The 15,776-nt window shown below is 45.5% G+C and overlaps 1 protein-coding gene and 1 long non-coding RNA gene across 3 annotated transcripts in view; one reads left to right on the forward strand and one right to left on the reverse strand.

Annotated features, from left to right (window-relative positions):
- Nucleotides 1-15,776, forward strand: part of Ent2 (Equilibrative nucleoside transporter 2) — a 949,180-nt gene that overhangs the window by 500,960 nt on the left and 432,444 nt on the right. The window lies entirely within an intron of this gene.
- On the reverse strand, nucleotides 3,351-3,798 carry LOC138854363 (uncharacterized). Its single transcript, XR_011393556.1, has 2 exons — nucleotides 3,737-3,798; nucleotides 3,351-3,585 (listed from the first exon to the last, which is right to left on the reverse strand). It is a non-coding gene; the product is annotated as an uncharacterized lncRNA (long non-coding RNA).

Consider the following 15,776-nt stretch of genomic DNA (forward strand, 5'->3'; position numbering starts at 1 on the left):
ATATATATATATATATATATATATATATATATATATATATATATATATATATATATATATATATATATATATATATATAATATATATATATATATAGTGTGTGTGTGTGTGTGTACTCACCTAATTGAGGTTGCAGGGGTCGAGACTCGGCTCCTGGCCCCGCCTCTTCACTGATCGCTACTAGGTCCTCTCTCTGCTTCCTGAGTTTTGTCATATCTCGTCTTAAAGCTGTGTATGGTTTCTGCCTCCTGTGTGTGGGTAGGGAGGGGTGAGTATGTATTTAAGTGTGTGTGTGTGTGTGTGTGCGCGCACACACACACACGCGAGTAATTTTTTTCCCCAGGGCTAAGATATTGTTAGGAAAGAGTTAAATTGCCTCAATTAGGCAGTGTAATTACTACACAATTGGTAATTGTAGCCGAAACACAGACGTTTAGTAGGTAGAACGACGTTTCTGACATCTGTTATCATAGCCCTGCATGATTCCAACATAGCCCTGATGATGTAGCAAAGTGAAGTTGTACATGATGCCAACAGTCATGTTGTCGCTGCCTTGTTAACCACAATTATACAACATAGATGAGTCAGGATTCCTCAGTGTTGACACGTGAACTGGCACCAAGACTATTCAACAGCCTCCCTTCACTCATGAAGGGCTTGTTGAGTTAGACACTTGTGCAGCACTATATCTTTATTGTGGAAACGTTTCGCCACACAGTGGCTTCGTCAGTCCTACACAGAAGAATGATTGAAGGTCGGAAGGAGTTTGAGGTAATCAGTCCCTCAATCTGATGGACTGATCACATCGAATCCAGAATGAGGGACTGATTATCTCAAACTCCTGATCTTCAACTATTCTTCTCTGTATTGGACTGAGGAAGCCACTGGCTGCCGAAACGTTTCAACAATAAAGAGGTTCTTGACACTGATGAGCTCTTGAGACAAGGCTTCTGAGGCGCTATATTACCCCCTGTGGGTTTAGCGCCTCCTTGAATGCAATACGTATAATATTTGAAGAGAAAACTTGACAATTCCCTCAAGTTACCTCCTGATCAGCCTGGTTGTGGTGCATACTTTGGGCTGGTCCCTGCTAGCCCCAACGGACTTGTTAGTCGGACTGTCAACCAGGGACCGGGCCCCGGGGGGAGTGACTCCCCGGAATCAACTACAAGTACCAGTGATCCACGTTACGTGTTACACAGTACTACCAGTCTTGGTATCTTGTCTACAAGTTTATGTCAGTATTAGTTAACATTACGCAGTCTGTTGGTTCCTCTGCTTGTGTGACTGACTGGTGACTGTGACCTTATGGTCACTTGTGACCTCAGTCTCTTTCATATAGCTTAACCTTTTGGGTCAGCATAATGTCTTTCCAGAAGGACACAGATCACCACCCAAAAATAACTCCGACTCACATCATTCAGACGTAACTTTTAAACTTAGACGTTGTACACTGTGCCTACAAAACCCAAGTCCGGCTCAAGAAAGTCCCTGCATCCATTCGTAGGTGTTTACATACATTCCAGCAGCAAATCAAATTCCTTAAAAAAAAAAAAACCACCTGCTTTCACTCCACTTAACCTGTTGACATGTGCTTGCTAGATGTTCAAGCCCATACCTCTCCAAACCTATTAAACACTTCAGATACGTTCAGAGGAAGCGTGCTTAGAATCCCTCCTTTTCTGCAACAATGCAAGCGCCTGTATTGATTGCAATAACCCTCCGGGGTTGTTTTGCATCGCTTGTTCGCGATTATTGCATAATACATGGATGTGTAATAAAAGTCACGGTACAGCAGTTGCACCACTGTAGATAACCTGTACTGAATAACAGCTGTAGCAGTTAATTTTTCCCGCTACCTGCAACCTCTTTTCTGTAACCTTCAGAGACTACGCTTTCCGCATCTACAAACAAGTTAGGGCACCACTATATTCCCGTACATAGATTTATTAACATTTTACCGCATCTTCCTCACACTAACGATGGGCAATACCAGTGCTCACTTTTAGGCAGATACAGTCTTTTGATGGTATTGGTATCTGCCCAAAAGTGAGTGTTGGTATTGCTCATTGTTAGTGATATCGCTACTCTGGCACATTCTTCAACACTGGCACATGTGTTGACTTCTTATCTTTCATAGAACCATTTACTGACATTAACATCCTAAGTATTATAAATATTGTTGAAAATGGTATCGAATACCGACGAGTTATTAAGAGACGTGTGCAACAGTTAGGTATCTATTGTTGGAAAGTTTCCCCTACACAGGCTTTTTCAGTCAAATACAGCCTCGGGACTGATCACCTCAAATACTACTTCCCCAAGGTTAATGGACTGATTAACTCTTAATTTCACTACTACACTTGCTGCCTTTGTATTTGACTGAAGAAGCCTACTGCGTAGGCGAAACGTTGCAACAGTCAACATACTCTACTGTTGCAAATGCGTCTTGATCATTATCAACACTTTACCTCCAAGTAGCTCTTACCTCTCAGTCTAACTGCTAGTGTTTTCATCCATACAATTCTTAGTCATCGTTTTGCTCTCTTCTGTTTATTTTCAACGTCTTACACACGCACACATTCAGTAACTTATTTAAAAAAAAAAAACACCGAGTCATCAGCAAAGTGCAGCAGTAACAATTCTCGCGTATATATAGGATTCATTTTTTTTTAGAGACAAGATAAGATTTTGTTTTTATTTGAACCCGGGGGAAAGTTAGCCACCCAGGATAACCCAAGGAAGTGTGTCATCGAGGACTCTTATTTGCATTGTGGTTCTTTAATTTTGTCCCCCAGGATGTGACTCAGCAGTCGACTAACGCCCAGGTACCTACTTTCTGCTAGGTGAACGGTGACAGCAGGTGTAAGGAAACATACCAAGTGTTTCCACCCGACCCTTGATTGAACCATGGACACTCAAGTGTGTAAGGCGGGACAGTTGCCTACCAGACCACTGACCTCTTATAAGCCCGTATATACATAACTGGAGCACAGATCCAATTCCCTAAATCAAGAGCCCCTCACCAACATCAAGGAACCTTCCTTGAGGGGATAAGCCCGTATATACATACACTAAACCACCTCGGCGACATCACACGTTCCTCCCAAAGGACTACTTCTACTGGGAAGTATGTGTAGTATTATCTACTACACATCCAACCCGGGCCGCTCTCTTCCCATAAAAGCGTTAATGTCACCAGTGGACTGGGCACCAGTCTTAAGATTGAGGCTTTGTCGGCGTAGTAGAATTTCAGTTCGAGCTCCACACGTCAACATAATACATATCTGTATTATATCAGGGGAACGCCTGCACGGAATTACGGAAAAAAATGAATAACAGGAATAATGGAAATTTTGTAAGTATACTTTAATTAAAAACAAAATAAATTTGGCCACCGTCGGTTCCAGTGTGATTTCATGACAGGAGAATTTTCAAAGCCCAGAAGAACTTCTCTGGATGTTTTGAAGAACTGATTTTAGTTCTCCTGGGTAGGCTGTGTTAGTCCAGTGTTGAGGAAGTCCTGTCAATACTGGTTCGTAGTATCTCACAGCGTCTACTCTGCATGACCAGTCAGCAGCAGAACTGATAATGAAGAAGAAAACACTGGCTACGAGATAGTTGTAAAGTATAACATTGAAGAAAGACACAGGGAGGTAAATTTACTTCAGTGTCCTTACTGGTAACCAGGTTAAGAAGAACAAAGAAATGAAGCACTCCTGGTAGATCACTTTACCTGATCAGAAGAGTGAAGGTGAAGTAATTCCGTAAACTTCACCCCACATCAGGTAAGTTAATACTACCAGAAGTAGAACCTAAAGAGACCCAGACACAAGGAAATCTGATGTTTTGCAGCAGCTCGCTAGATGGCAGTGCGGGTGGTGATACTAACGGTTCCTAGGAGTCGAAACAACCATAATCCCATTTCAACGGCTTTTCCCTCACAATATATATATATATATATATATATATATATATATATATATATATATATATATATATATATATATATATATATATATATATAAGAGGAGAATAAACGTCTCTCAGGGATAATGTACGACTATATAATGTGTGTTTTATTTTAAGCACTAAAGAAAAATACATTCCTACAAACCTAGCTTAGGTTTAAAATATTGAAAAGAGACAATAAGGTGACAGAGACAGAGGAGTGGGCTGTCAGGCCACGAGCCAAGACTGTCACCTGTCATTCAGTTACAGAGAGACAGGCAGTGACGGGTGGGGAGGCCACACTGCCTCACACACACCCCCACACACACAGGCTGGATTTCTGTGAGAAAAAGTGTTAAGACTACTGATCTAGAGGGAGGCAGTGTGTTAGGAATGCTAGAGGCAGGGCGTGGAAGGTGCGACATGAATGGTGTGGCTGGTGGAGGGTGTGAGAGGCAGGGTGTGGCTGGTGGAAAGAGGGTGCAACATGATTGGTGGAGGATGTGAGAGGCAGGGTGTGCCTGGTGGAGAGAGGGTGCGACATGAATGTTGTGGCTGGTGGAGGGTGTGAGAAGCAGGGTGTGGCTGGTGGAGAGAGGGTGCGACATGTATGGTGTGGCTGGTGGTGTGACAGTGTGTGTGTATGTTCAGAACAGAACATGGCAAAAGATCAACCCGCAGATTAAACTCTCTCCTGGTGTTTACACCATCCCAGCCTCATATGTTTTATGTACAACTTAAAGTGGCGACTTTCTCCTGCACTTAACTACGCTATGCACTTTAACATCTAATGTAAATTTTTCCCATTTTTTACACATGTTTTTAAATTTTCTTCTTGGTTTATTTACTTAGCATGAGAGTTCTGCATGATTATATATGTATTATATATGTATCTTATGCTTGATGCAATCTCGTCATGTTTATGGTATTTAGTGGCGACATGTGCAACAGCTTAGTATCTTTATTGACCAAATGTTTCTCCTGCTTAGCAGGCTTCTTCAGTTGAGATACAGAGGAGACGACAGAAGTCGTGGAGATGTAGATATGAGGTGATAAGTCCCTCTGCCTGGAGAAGAAGTGTGAGGTCAGTCTTTCAGGCTTGGCGTGTGGTGAGCTCCATAAGCTTCGGTGAAGCTGAAGCGAGAGAAAGCACCCTTTTAAAGTGCCTTTTAAACAAGAGGCTCGGCAGTCGGTGCAAAATATTTCCAATGAAAAGCAGGTGTGCCGTGAGTAAACTGAGATAACTCAATAATTGTAAGACGCTCAGGACTTTTCAGCAGCCTCCCTCACGTACATATTCGGGGTTTAACAGCAGCCTCCTGGCTGTCTTCAAGGGGGAACTTTACAAGTTCCCAATCAACCGGGTTGTAGTTCATACGTTGGACTCCGTGCAACGAGCAGTACCAACCTGGGTCCTCAAACTTTAATTTACCAGGAGGCCTGGTCTGGGACCAGGCCCCGGGGGCGATGACCCCTGAAAACAACCTTCAGGTATCCTTGGCTGCCTGTTTAGTTGAAACTACACGGGCACCACGCGGGTCAGGGATAGAGGGCATTGATCTCCGGAACACCCTCCAGGGTAGACTAAAGATTATTATACCCACTTGAGGATCGTGGTGGTCAGCCAGGCTGTTGTGTCTGTCCCACCAACCATCTCACATCCCTCACAACCATGGTGATCATCCGGGGGAAAAAAACATGTATTACGAAGATGGAGTGGACGCGACGGAGCTTGTAAAGGCCAATATGGCGTGTGTGAAGGAGAAGATGGAGGAGATGCGGAGGGAAAGGAAAAGGGGGGAGAGGGACATGTAAGGAGATGGAGAGGTAATGAAATGGCAAGGAATAAATAGAGATAATGTAAGATACAGTGAGATATAAGGAAGCATAGAGGGAGAGGTACCGAGATGGAGAAGAAAATAAGGGAGGAAGAGAGAGAGAAGCTTAACTACCACGGTAGAAGGGTATATCTATTATACTACCATAGTAGAAGGTTATATCTATTATACTACCATAGTAGAAGGTTATATCTATTATACTACCAAAGTAGAAGGTTATATCTATTATACTACCATAGTAGAAGGTTATATCTATTATACTACCAGAGTAGAAGGGTATATCTATTATACTACCATAGTAGAAGGGTATATCTATTATACTACCAGAGTAGAAGGGTATATCTATTATACTACCATAGTAGAAGGGTATATCTATTATACTACCACAGTAGAAGGGTATATCTATTACACTACCATAGTAGAAGGTTAGATATGCTACCACAGTAGAAGGGTTGATATACTACTAAGACAGTAGAAGGGTATATCTATTATACTACCATAGTAGAAGGGTATATCTATTATACTACCACAGTAGAAGGGTTGATATACTACTAAGACAGTAGAAGGGTATATCTATTATACTACCATAGTAGAAGGGTAGATATACGACCACAGTAGAAGGGTAGATATACTACCACAGTAGAAGGATATATTTATTATGCTACCATAGTAGAAGGGTATATCTATTATACTACCATAGTAGAAGGGTAGATATGCGACCACAGTAGAAGGGTATATATACTACCACAGTAGAAGGATATATCTATTATACTACCATAGTAGAAGGGTAGATATGCTACCACAGTAGAAGGGTAGATATACTTCCACAGTAGAAGGATAGATATACTTCCTCAGGAGGATAGATATACTACCACAGTAGAAGGGTAGATATACTACCACAGTAGAAGGGTAGATATACTTCCACAGTAGAAGGATAGATATACTACCACAGTAGGAGAATAGATATACTACCACAATAGGATAGATATACTACCACAGTAGAAGGGTAGATATACTTCCACAGTAGGAGAATAGATATACTACCACAGTAGGAGGATAGATATACTTCCACAGTAGGAGGATAGATATACTACCACAGTAGAAGGATAGATATACTACCACAGTAGGAGGATAGATATACTACCACAGTAGAAGGATAGATATACTACCACAGTAGGAGGATAGATATACTACCACAGTAGAAGGATAGATATACTTCCACAGTAGGATGATAGATATACTACCACAGTAGAAGGATAGATATACTACCACAGTAGAAGGATAGATATACTACCACAGTAGGAGGATAGATATACTACCACAGTAGAAGTATAGATATACTACCACAGTAGAAGGGTAGATATACTTCCACAGTAGGAGGATAGATATATTACCACAGTAGGAGGATAGATATACTACCACAGTAGAAGGATAGATATACTGCCACAGTAGAAGGATAGATATACTACCACGGTAGAAGGATAGATATACCACCACAGTAGAAGGGTAGATATAGTACCACAGTAGAAGGGTAGATATACCACCACAGTAGAAGGGTAGATATACCACCACAGTAGAAGGGTAGATATAGTACCACAGTAGAAGGGTAGATATACCACCACAGTAGAAGGGTAGATATACCACCACAGTAGAAGGGTAGATATACCACCACAGTAGAAGGGTAGATATACCACCACAGTAGAAGGGTAGATATAGTACCACAGTAGAAGGATAGATATACTACCACAGTAGAAGGGTAGATATACTTCCACAGTAGAAGGATAGATATACTGCCACAGTAGAAGGGTAGATATAGTACCACAGTAGAAGGATAGATATACCACCACAGTAGAAGGGTAGATATAGTACCACAGTAGAAGGGTAGATATACCACCACAGTAGAAGGGTAGATATACCACCACAGTAGAAGGGTAGATATAGTACCACAGTAGAAGGATAGATATACTACCACAGTAGAAGGGTAGATATACTTCCACAGTAGAAGGATAGATATACTGCCACAGTAGAAGGGTAGATATAGTACCACAGTAGAAGGATAGATATACCACCACAGTAGAAGGGTAGATATAGTACCACAGTAGAAGGGTAGATATACCACCACAGTAGAAGGGTAGATATACCACCACAGTAGAAGGGTAGATATGCCACCACAGTAGAAGGGTAGATATAGTACCACAGTAGAAGGATAGATATACTGCCACAGTAGAAGGGTAGATATAGTACCACAGTAGAAGGATAGATATACCACCACAGTAGAAGGGTAGATATAGTACCACAGTAGAAGGATAGATATACTACCACGGTAGAGGGGTATATATACTACCACAGTAGAGGGGTAGATATACTACCACAGTAGAGGGGTATATATACTACCACAGTAGAGGGGTATATATACTACCACAGTAGAGGGGTAGATATACTACCACAGTAGAGGGGTAGATATACTACCACAGTAGAGGGGTAGATATACTACCACAGTAGGGGGGTAGATATAGTACCACAGTAGAAGGGTATATATACTACCACAGTAGAGGGGTATATATACTACCACAGTAGAGGGGTATATATACTACCACAGTAGAGGGGTAGATATACTACCACAGTAGAGGGGTAGGTTTAGTAAGGTTTCTCGCTTAACTCGTCTACTTTATACGTATGTATATACCTCGGTGACTATCAGGTGACATCCGAAGGACCTGGGTTTAGTGCCGGGGGAGGCGGCCCATATGGGCGAGTCTTCCTTGGTCACCTAACTAAATTGATGTTAATTGATTGTTGTGGGTCGTGGTTTGCTTCCTATGGGAGTAAGCCATCCTGCCTGGGTTGTTACCCCTCAGGTGGTTAGCACTCTAAAATAAAACTCTTCTCCTCATCATCATTCTTCGTCGTTGTCTTCTTTTGCATTAATGTATAGTTTTACGTACGTTGTGCGATGTTTAACGAAGAGTGTTTGTGAGCAGGTGAGCGTAAATGTTAAGTCTGCTCAACACTGCCTTGGTGTTAAAGTCTTCTCCATCCTTCACGCTACACTGCCCCAGTATTAAAGTCTGCTCCAGCCTCCACGCTACACTGCCCCAGTATTAAAGTCTGCTCCAGCCTCCACGCTACACTGCCCCAGTATTAAAGTCTGCTCCAGCCTTCACGCTACACTGCCTCAGTATTAAAGTCTGCTCCAGCCTCCACGCTACACTGCCTCAGTATTAAAGTCTGCTCCAGCCTCCACGTTACACTGCCCCAGTATTAAAGTCTGCTCCAGCCTTCACGCTACACTGCCTCAGTATTAAAGTCTGCTCCAGCCTCCACGCTACACTGCCCCAGTATTAAAGTCTGCTCCAGCCTTCACGCTACACTGCCTCAGTATTAAAGTCTGCTCCAGCCTCCACGCTACACTGCTTCAGTATTAAAGTCTGCTCCAGCCTCCACGCTACACTGCCTCAATATTAAAGTCTGCTCCAGCCTCCACGCTACACTGCCTCAGTATTAAAGTCTGCTCCAGCTTCCACGCTACACTGCTTCAGTATTAAAGTCTGCTCCAGCCTTCACGCTACACTGCCTCAGTATTAAAGTCTGCTCCAGCTTCCACGCTACACTGCCTCAGTATTAAAGTCTGCTCCAGCTTCCACGCTACACTGCTTCAGTATTAAAGTCTGCTCCAGCCTCCACGCTACACTGCCTCAGTATTAAAGTCTGCTCCAGCCTCCACGCTACACTGCCTCAGTATTAAAGTCTGCTCCAGCCTTCACGCTACATTGCCTCAGTATTAAAGTCTGCTCCAGCCTCCACGCTACACTGCCCCAGTATTAAAGTCTGCTCCAGCCTCCACGCTACACTGCCTCAGTATTAAAGTCTGCTCCAGCCTTCACGCTACATTGCCTCAGTATTAAAGTCTGCTCCAGCCTTCACGCTACACTGCCTCAGTATTAAAGTCTGCTCCAGCCTCCACGCTACACTGCCTCAGTATTAAAGTCTGCTCCAGCCTTCACGCTACACTGCCTCAGTATTAAAGTCTGCTCCAGCCTCCACGCTACACTGCCTCAGTATTAAAGTCTGCTCCAGCCTTCACGCTACACTGCCTCAGTATTAAAGTCTGCTCCAGCCTCCACGCTACACTGCCTCAGTATTAAAGTCTGCTCCAGCCTCCACGCTACACTGCCTCAGTATTAAAGTCTGCTCCAGCCTTCACGCTACACTGCCTCAGTATTAAAGTCTGCTCCAGCCTCCACGCTACACTGCCTCAGTATTAAAGTCTGCTCCAGCCTTCACGCTACACTGCCTCAGTATTAAAGTCTGCTCCAGCCTCCACGTTACACTGCCCCAGTATTAAAGTCTGCTCCAGCCTTCATGCTACACTGCCTCATATTAAAGTCTGCTCCAGCCTCCACGCTACACTGCCTCAGTATTAAAGTCTGCTCCAGCCTCCACGCTACACTGCCTCAATATTAAAGTCTGCTCCAGCCTCCACGCTACACTGCCTCAGTATTAAAGTCTGCTCCAGCTTCCACGCTACACTGCTTCAGTATTAAAGTCTGCTCCAGCCTCCACGCTACACTGCCTCAGTATTAAAGTCTGCTCCAGCCTTCACGCTACATTGCCTCAGTATTAAAGTCTGCTCCAGCCTCCACGCTACACTGCCCCAGTATTAAAGTCTGCTCCAGCCTCCACGCTACACTGCCTCAGTATTAGAGTCTGCTCCAGCCTTCACGCTACATTGCCTCAGTATTAAAGTCTGCTCCAGCCTTCACGCTACACTGCCTCAGTATTAAAGTCTGCTCCAGCCTCCACGCTACACTGCCTCAGTATTAAAGTCTGCTCCAGCCTTCACGCTACACTGCCTCAGTATTAAAGTCTGCTCCAGCCTCCACGCTACACTGCCTCAGTATTAAAGTCTGCTCCAGCCTTCACGCTACACTGCCTCAGTATTAAAGTCTGCTCCAGCCTCCACGCTACACTGCCTCAGTATTAAAGTCTGCTCCAGCCTCCACGCTACACTGCCTCAGTATTAAAGTCTGCTCCAGCCTCCACGCTACATTGCCTCAGTATTAAGTCTGCTCCAGCCTCCACGCTACACTGCCTCAGTATTAAAGTCTGCTCCAGCCTCCACGCTACACTGCCTCAGTATTAAAGTCTGCTCCAGCCTCCACGCTACACTGCCTCAGTATTAAAGTCTGCTCCAGCCTTCACGCTACACTGCCTCAGTATTAAAGTCTGCTCCAGCCTCCACGCTACACTGCCTCAGTATTAAAGTCTGCTCCAGCCTCCACGCTACACTGCCTCAGTATTAAAGTCTGCTCCAGCCTTCACGCTACACTGCCTCAGTATTAAAGTCTGCTCCAGCCTCCACGCTACATTGCCTCAGTATTAAAGTCTGCTCCAGCCTTCACGCTACACTGCCTCAGTATTAAAGTCTGCTCCAGCCTCCACGCTACACTGCCTCAGTATTAAAGTCTGCTCCAGCCTCCACGCTACACTGCCTCAGTATTAAAGTCTGCTCCAGCCTCCACGCTACACTGCCTCAGTATTAAAGTCTGCTCCAGCCTCCACGCTACACTGCCTCAGTATTAAAGTCTGCTCCAGCCTCCACGCTACACTGCCTCAGTATTAAAGTCTGCTCCAGCCTCCACGCTACACTGCCTCAGTATTAAAGTCTGCTCCAGCCTCCACGCTACACTGCCTCAGTATTAAAGTCTGCTCCAGCCTCCACGCTACACTCAACACTATCCCAGTGTATCCACCAATTGGAAGGCGGCCAGCAATCAAGTGAAGAAATGTTGGGAGTTGATGGAAGACATGCCAGCCTCCCCAACACATCTCCGCACACCTTGACTGAATTTTTACTGGTAATGTAGAGGTGGTGGGGAGAACAAGAGTGAAGGACTGTAACAGAAAGCTGAGGGCGAGGGAATAAGATTGAAGGAACAAGAGTGATGTTAAGGTATGTGTGAGTGTGGGGGTGAGGGAGAGTGGCGAGGTGGGACTCAGACGCTGTAATAACTAAACTTTCCATTGGTTCATGCTGGCTCCTTCCCACTATTGCACAACTGGTAAAAAAACACGCGTCTTATTTTTTTTCCTTGTTTTGTTAGCTACTCTAATATTCCAGCAAGGAACCAGCTACGTTCCTTCACGCTCAAGGTAAATACTATAGAAGAAACACGTTACACAAAACACGACTATCCAAAGAGCAAATGTTTTGGCGAGACTGAAGCAGTAATTGAGACTTCTGGCTATCTTGCTTGCATATTTATGTGAGACGGTAAATCCGCGTTGGGGACATAATCCAGCACAGTGAGTGGTGGAGGCTTCATCTTAACACAAATTACAGCGAACGCAAGTTTATTAAGTGTAAGACAAGAGTGCGCACGCAGACATGTGTTTCAAACTACTGGCCACGGAGTTGTCGGTCACTCAGTAGTCATGAACACACTTGTACACCTAACATGTTTGTAAAAAATATTCTTCATAGTCACAGTAAGGCCCATGGTAATATTCTTCGTGTATGGACATATACATGGTTGAGCCTTACGAGGACAGAATGTTGCAATCGTTCAAGCATAGGTCCACTAAGTTTAACATTGGCTGGTAATGGTTCCAGTGCAACCCAGTCTGTGAGTTGTTTACACTCTTGTTATTATGACTTCGCCAGTCATAATAACCTCACAGACACAATTGTAATATTTGGAGCTCTTACAGAAACCATACGAAAAAAATCTTTGCAAAGCGAATATTCCGAAATATAATTTGTAATAAATGTGATAGACTTAATGAGTTGCAGGGACGATCAGGTATTTATGTTTCTCAGTTGCACATAGCTGTTCAAATCATCAAAGAAACCGATAGACCGCTATTTTAGGCCTTTATATTTTGTGGGGAGGAGATTGTGTCATCCCACAGTCATTAAAAACCATGGTTATTGTTCCACTCCACAAAGGAGGCAGTAAAGCAATTGCAAAACATTATATACCAGTAGCGGTAACTTCACACATTATCAAAATATTTGAACGGGTCCCAATAAGCAAGATTAATATTCACATAGAATCACGATAATTGCACAGTGCAGGACAACATGGGTACAGTGCAGGACAACATGGGTACAGTGCAGGACAACATGGGTACAGTGCAGGACAACATGGGTACAGTGCAGGACAACATGGGTACAGTGCAGGACATGGGTACAGTGCGGGACAACATGGGTACAGTGCAGGACAACATGGGTACAGTGCAGGACAACATGGGTACAGTGCAGGACAACATGGGTACAGTGCAGGACAACATGGGTACAGTGCAGGACATGGGTACAGTGCAGGACAACATGGGTACAGTGCAGGACAACATGGGTACAGTGCAGGACATGGGTACAGTGCGGGACAACATGGGTACAGTGCAGGACAACATGGGTACAGTGCAGGACAACATGGGTACAGTGCAGGACAACATGGGTACAGTGCAGGACAGCATGGGTACAGTGCAGGACAACATGGGTACAGTGCAGGACAACATGGGTACAGTGCAGGACATGGGTACAGTGCGGGACAACATGGGTACAGTGCAGGACAACATGGGTACAGTGCAGGACAACATGGGTACAGTGCAGGACAACATGGGTACAGTGCGGGACAACATGGGTACAGTGCAGGACAACATGGGTACAGTGCAGGACAACATGGGTACAGTGCGGGACAACATGGGTACAGTGCGGGACAACATGGGTACAGTGCAGGACAACATGGGTACAGTGCGGGACAACATGGGTACAGTGCAGGACAACATGGGTACAGTGCGGGACAACATGGGTACAGTGCAGGACAACATGGGTACAGTGCAGGACAACATGGGTACAGTGCAGGACAACATGGGTACAGTGCAGGACAACATGGGTACAGTGCGGGACAACATGGGTACAGTGCAGGACAACATGGGTACAGTGCGGGACAACATGGGTACAGTGCAGGATAACATGGGTACAGTGCAGGACAACATGGGTACAGTGCAGGACAACATGGGTACAGTGCAGGACAACATGGGTACAGTGCAGGACAACATGGGTACAGTGCAGGACAACATGGGTACAGTGCAGGACAACATGGGTACAGTGCAGGACAACATGGGTACAGTGCAGGACAACATGGGTACAGTGCAGGACAACATGGGTACAGTGCGGGACAACATGGGTACAGTGCAGGACAACATGGGTACAGTGCAGGACAACATGGGTACAGTGCAGGACAACATGGGTACAGTGCAGGACAACATGGGTACAGTGCGGGACAACATGGGTACAGTGCAGGACAACATGGGTACAGTGCAGGAAAACATGGGTACAGTGCGGGACAACATGGGTACAGTGCGGGACAACATGGGTACAGTGCAGGACAACATGGGTACAGTGCAGGACAACATGGGTACAGTGCGGGACAACATGGGTACAGTGCAGGACAACATGGGTACAGTGTAGGACAACATGGGTACAGTGCAGGACAACATGGGTACAGTGCAGGACAACATGGGTACAGTGCAGGACAACATGGGTACAGTGCAGGACAACATGGGTACAGTGCGGGACAACATGGGTACAGTGCAGGACAACATGGGTACAGTGCAGGACAACATGGGTACAGTGCAGGACAACATGGGTACAGTGCGGGACAACATGGGTACAGTGCAGGACAACATGGGTACAGTGCGGGACAACATGGGTACAGTGCAGGACAACATGGGTACAGTGCGGGACAACATGGGTACAGTGCGGGACAACATGGGTACAGTGCGGGACAACATGGGTACAGTGCAGGACAACATGGGTACAGTGCAGGACAACATGGGTACAGTGCAGGACAACATGGGTACAGTGCAGGACAACATGGGTACAGTGCGGGACAACATGGGTACAGTGCGGGACAACATGGGTACAGTGCAGGACAACATGGGTACAGTGCAGGACAACATGACTACAGTGCAGGACAACATGGGTACAGTGCAGGACAACATGGGTACAGTGCGGGACAACATGGGTACAGTGCAGGACAACATGGGTACAGTGCAGGACAACATGGGTACAGTGCAGGACAACATGGGTACAGTGCGGGACAACATGGGTACAGTGCAGGACAACATGGGTACAGTGCGGGACAACATGGGTACAGTGCAGGACAACATGGGTACAGTGCAGGACAACATGGGTACAGTGCGGGACAACATGGGTACAGTGCGGGACAACATGGGTACAGTGCAGGACAACATGGGTACAGTGCAGGACAACATGGGTACAGTGCAGGACAACATGGGTACAGTGCAGGACAACATGGGTACAGTGCGGGACAACATGGGTACAGTGCAGGACAACATGGGTACAGTGCGGGACAACATGGGTACAGTGCAGGACAACATGGGTACAGTGCAGGACAACATGGGTACAGTGCAGGACAACATGGGTACAGTGCAGGACAACATGGGTACAGTACATGACAACATGGGTACAGTGCAGGACAACATGGGTACAGTGCAGGACAACATGGGTACAGTGCAGGACAACATGGGTACAGTACATGACAACATGGGTACAGTGCAGGACAACATGGGTACAGTGCAGGACAACATGGGTACAGTGCAGGACAACATGGGTACAGTGCAGGACAACATGGGTACAGTGCGGGACAACATGGGTACAGTGCAGGACAACATGGGTACAGTGCAGGACAACATGGGTACAGTGCAGGACAACATGGGTACAGTGCAGGACAACATGGGTACAGTGCAGGACATGGGTACAGTGCAGGACAACATGGGTACAGTGCAGGACAACATGGGTACAGTGCAGGACAACATGGGTACAGTGCAGGACAACATGGGTACAGTGCAGGACAACATGGGTACAGTGCAGGACAACATGGGTACAGTGCAGGACAACATGGGTACAGTACAGGACAACATGGGTACAGTGCAGGACAACATGGGTACAGTACATGACAA

This window comes from Cherax quadricarinatus, chromosome 56, assembly GCF_038502225.1.
Source record: "Cherax quadricarinatus isolate ZL_2023a chromosome 56, ASM3850222v1, whole genome shotgun sequence".
In the NCBI taxonomy this organism is placed as follows: Eukaryota; Metazoa; Arthropoda; class Malacostraca; order Decapoda; family Parastacidae; genus Cherax; species Cherax quadricarinatus.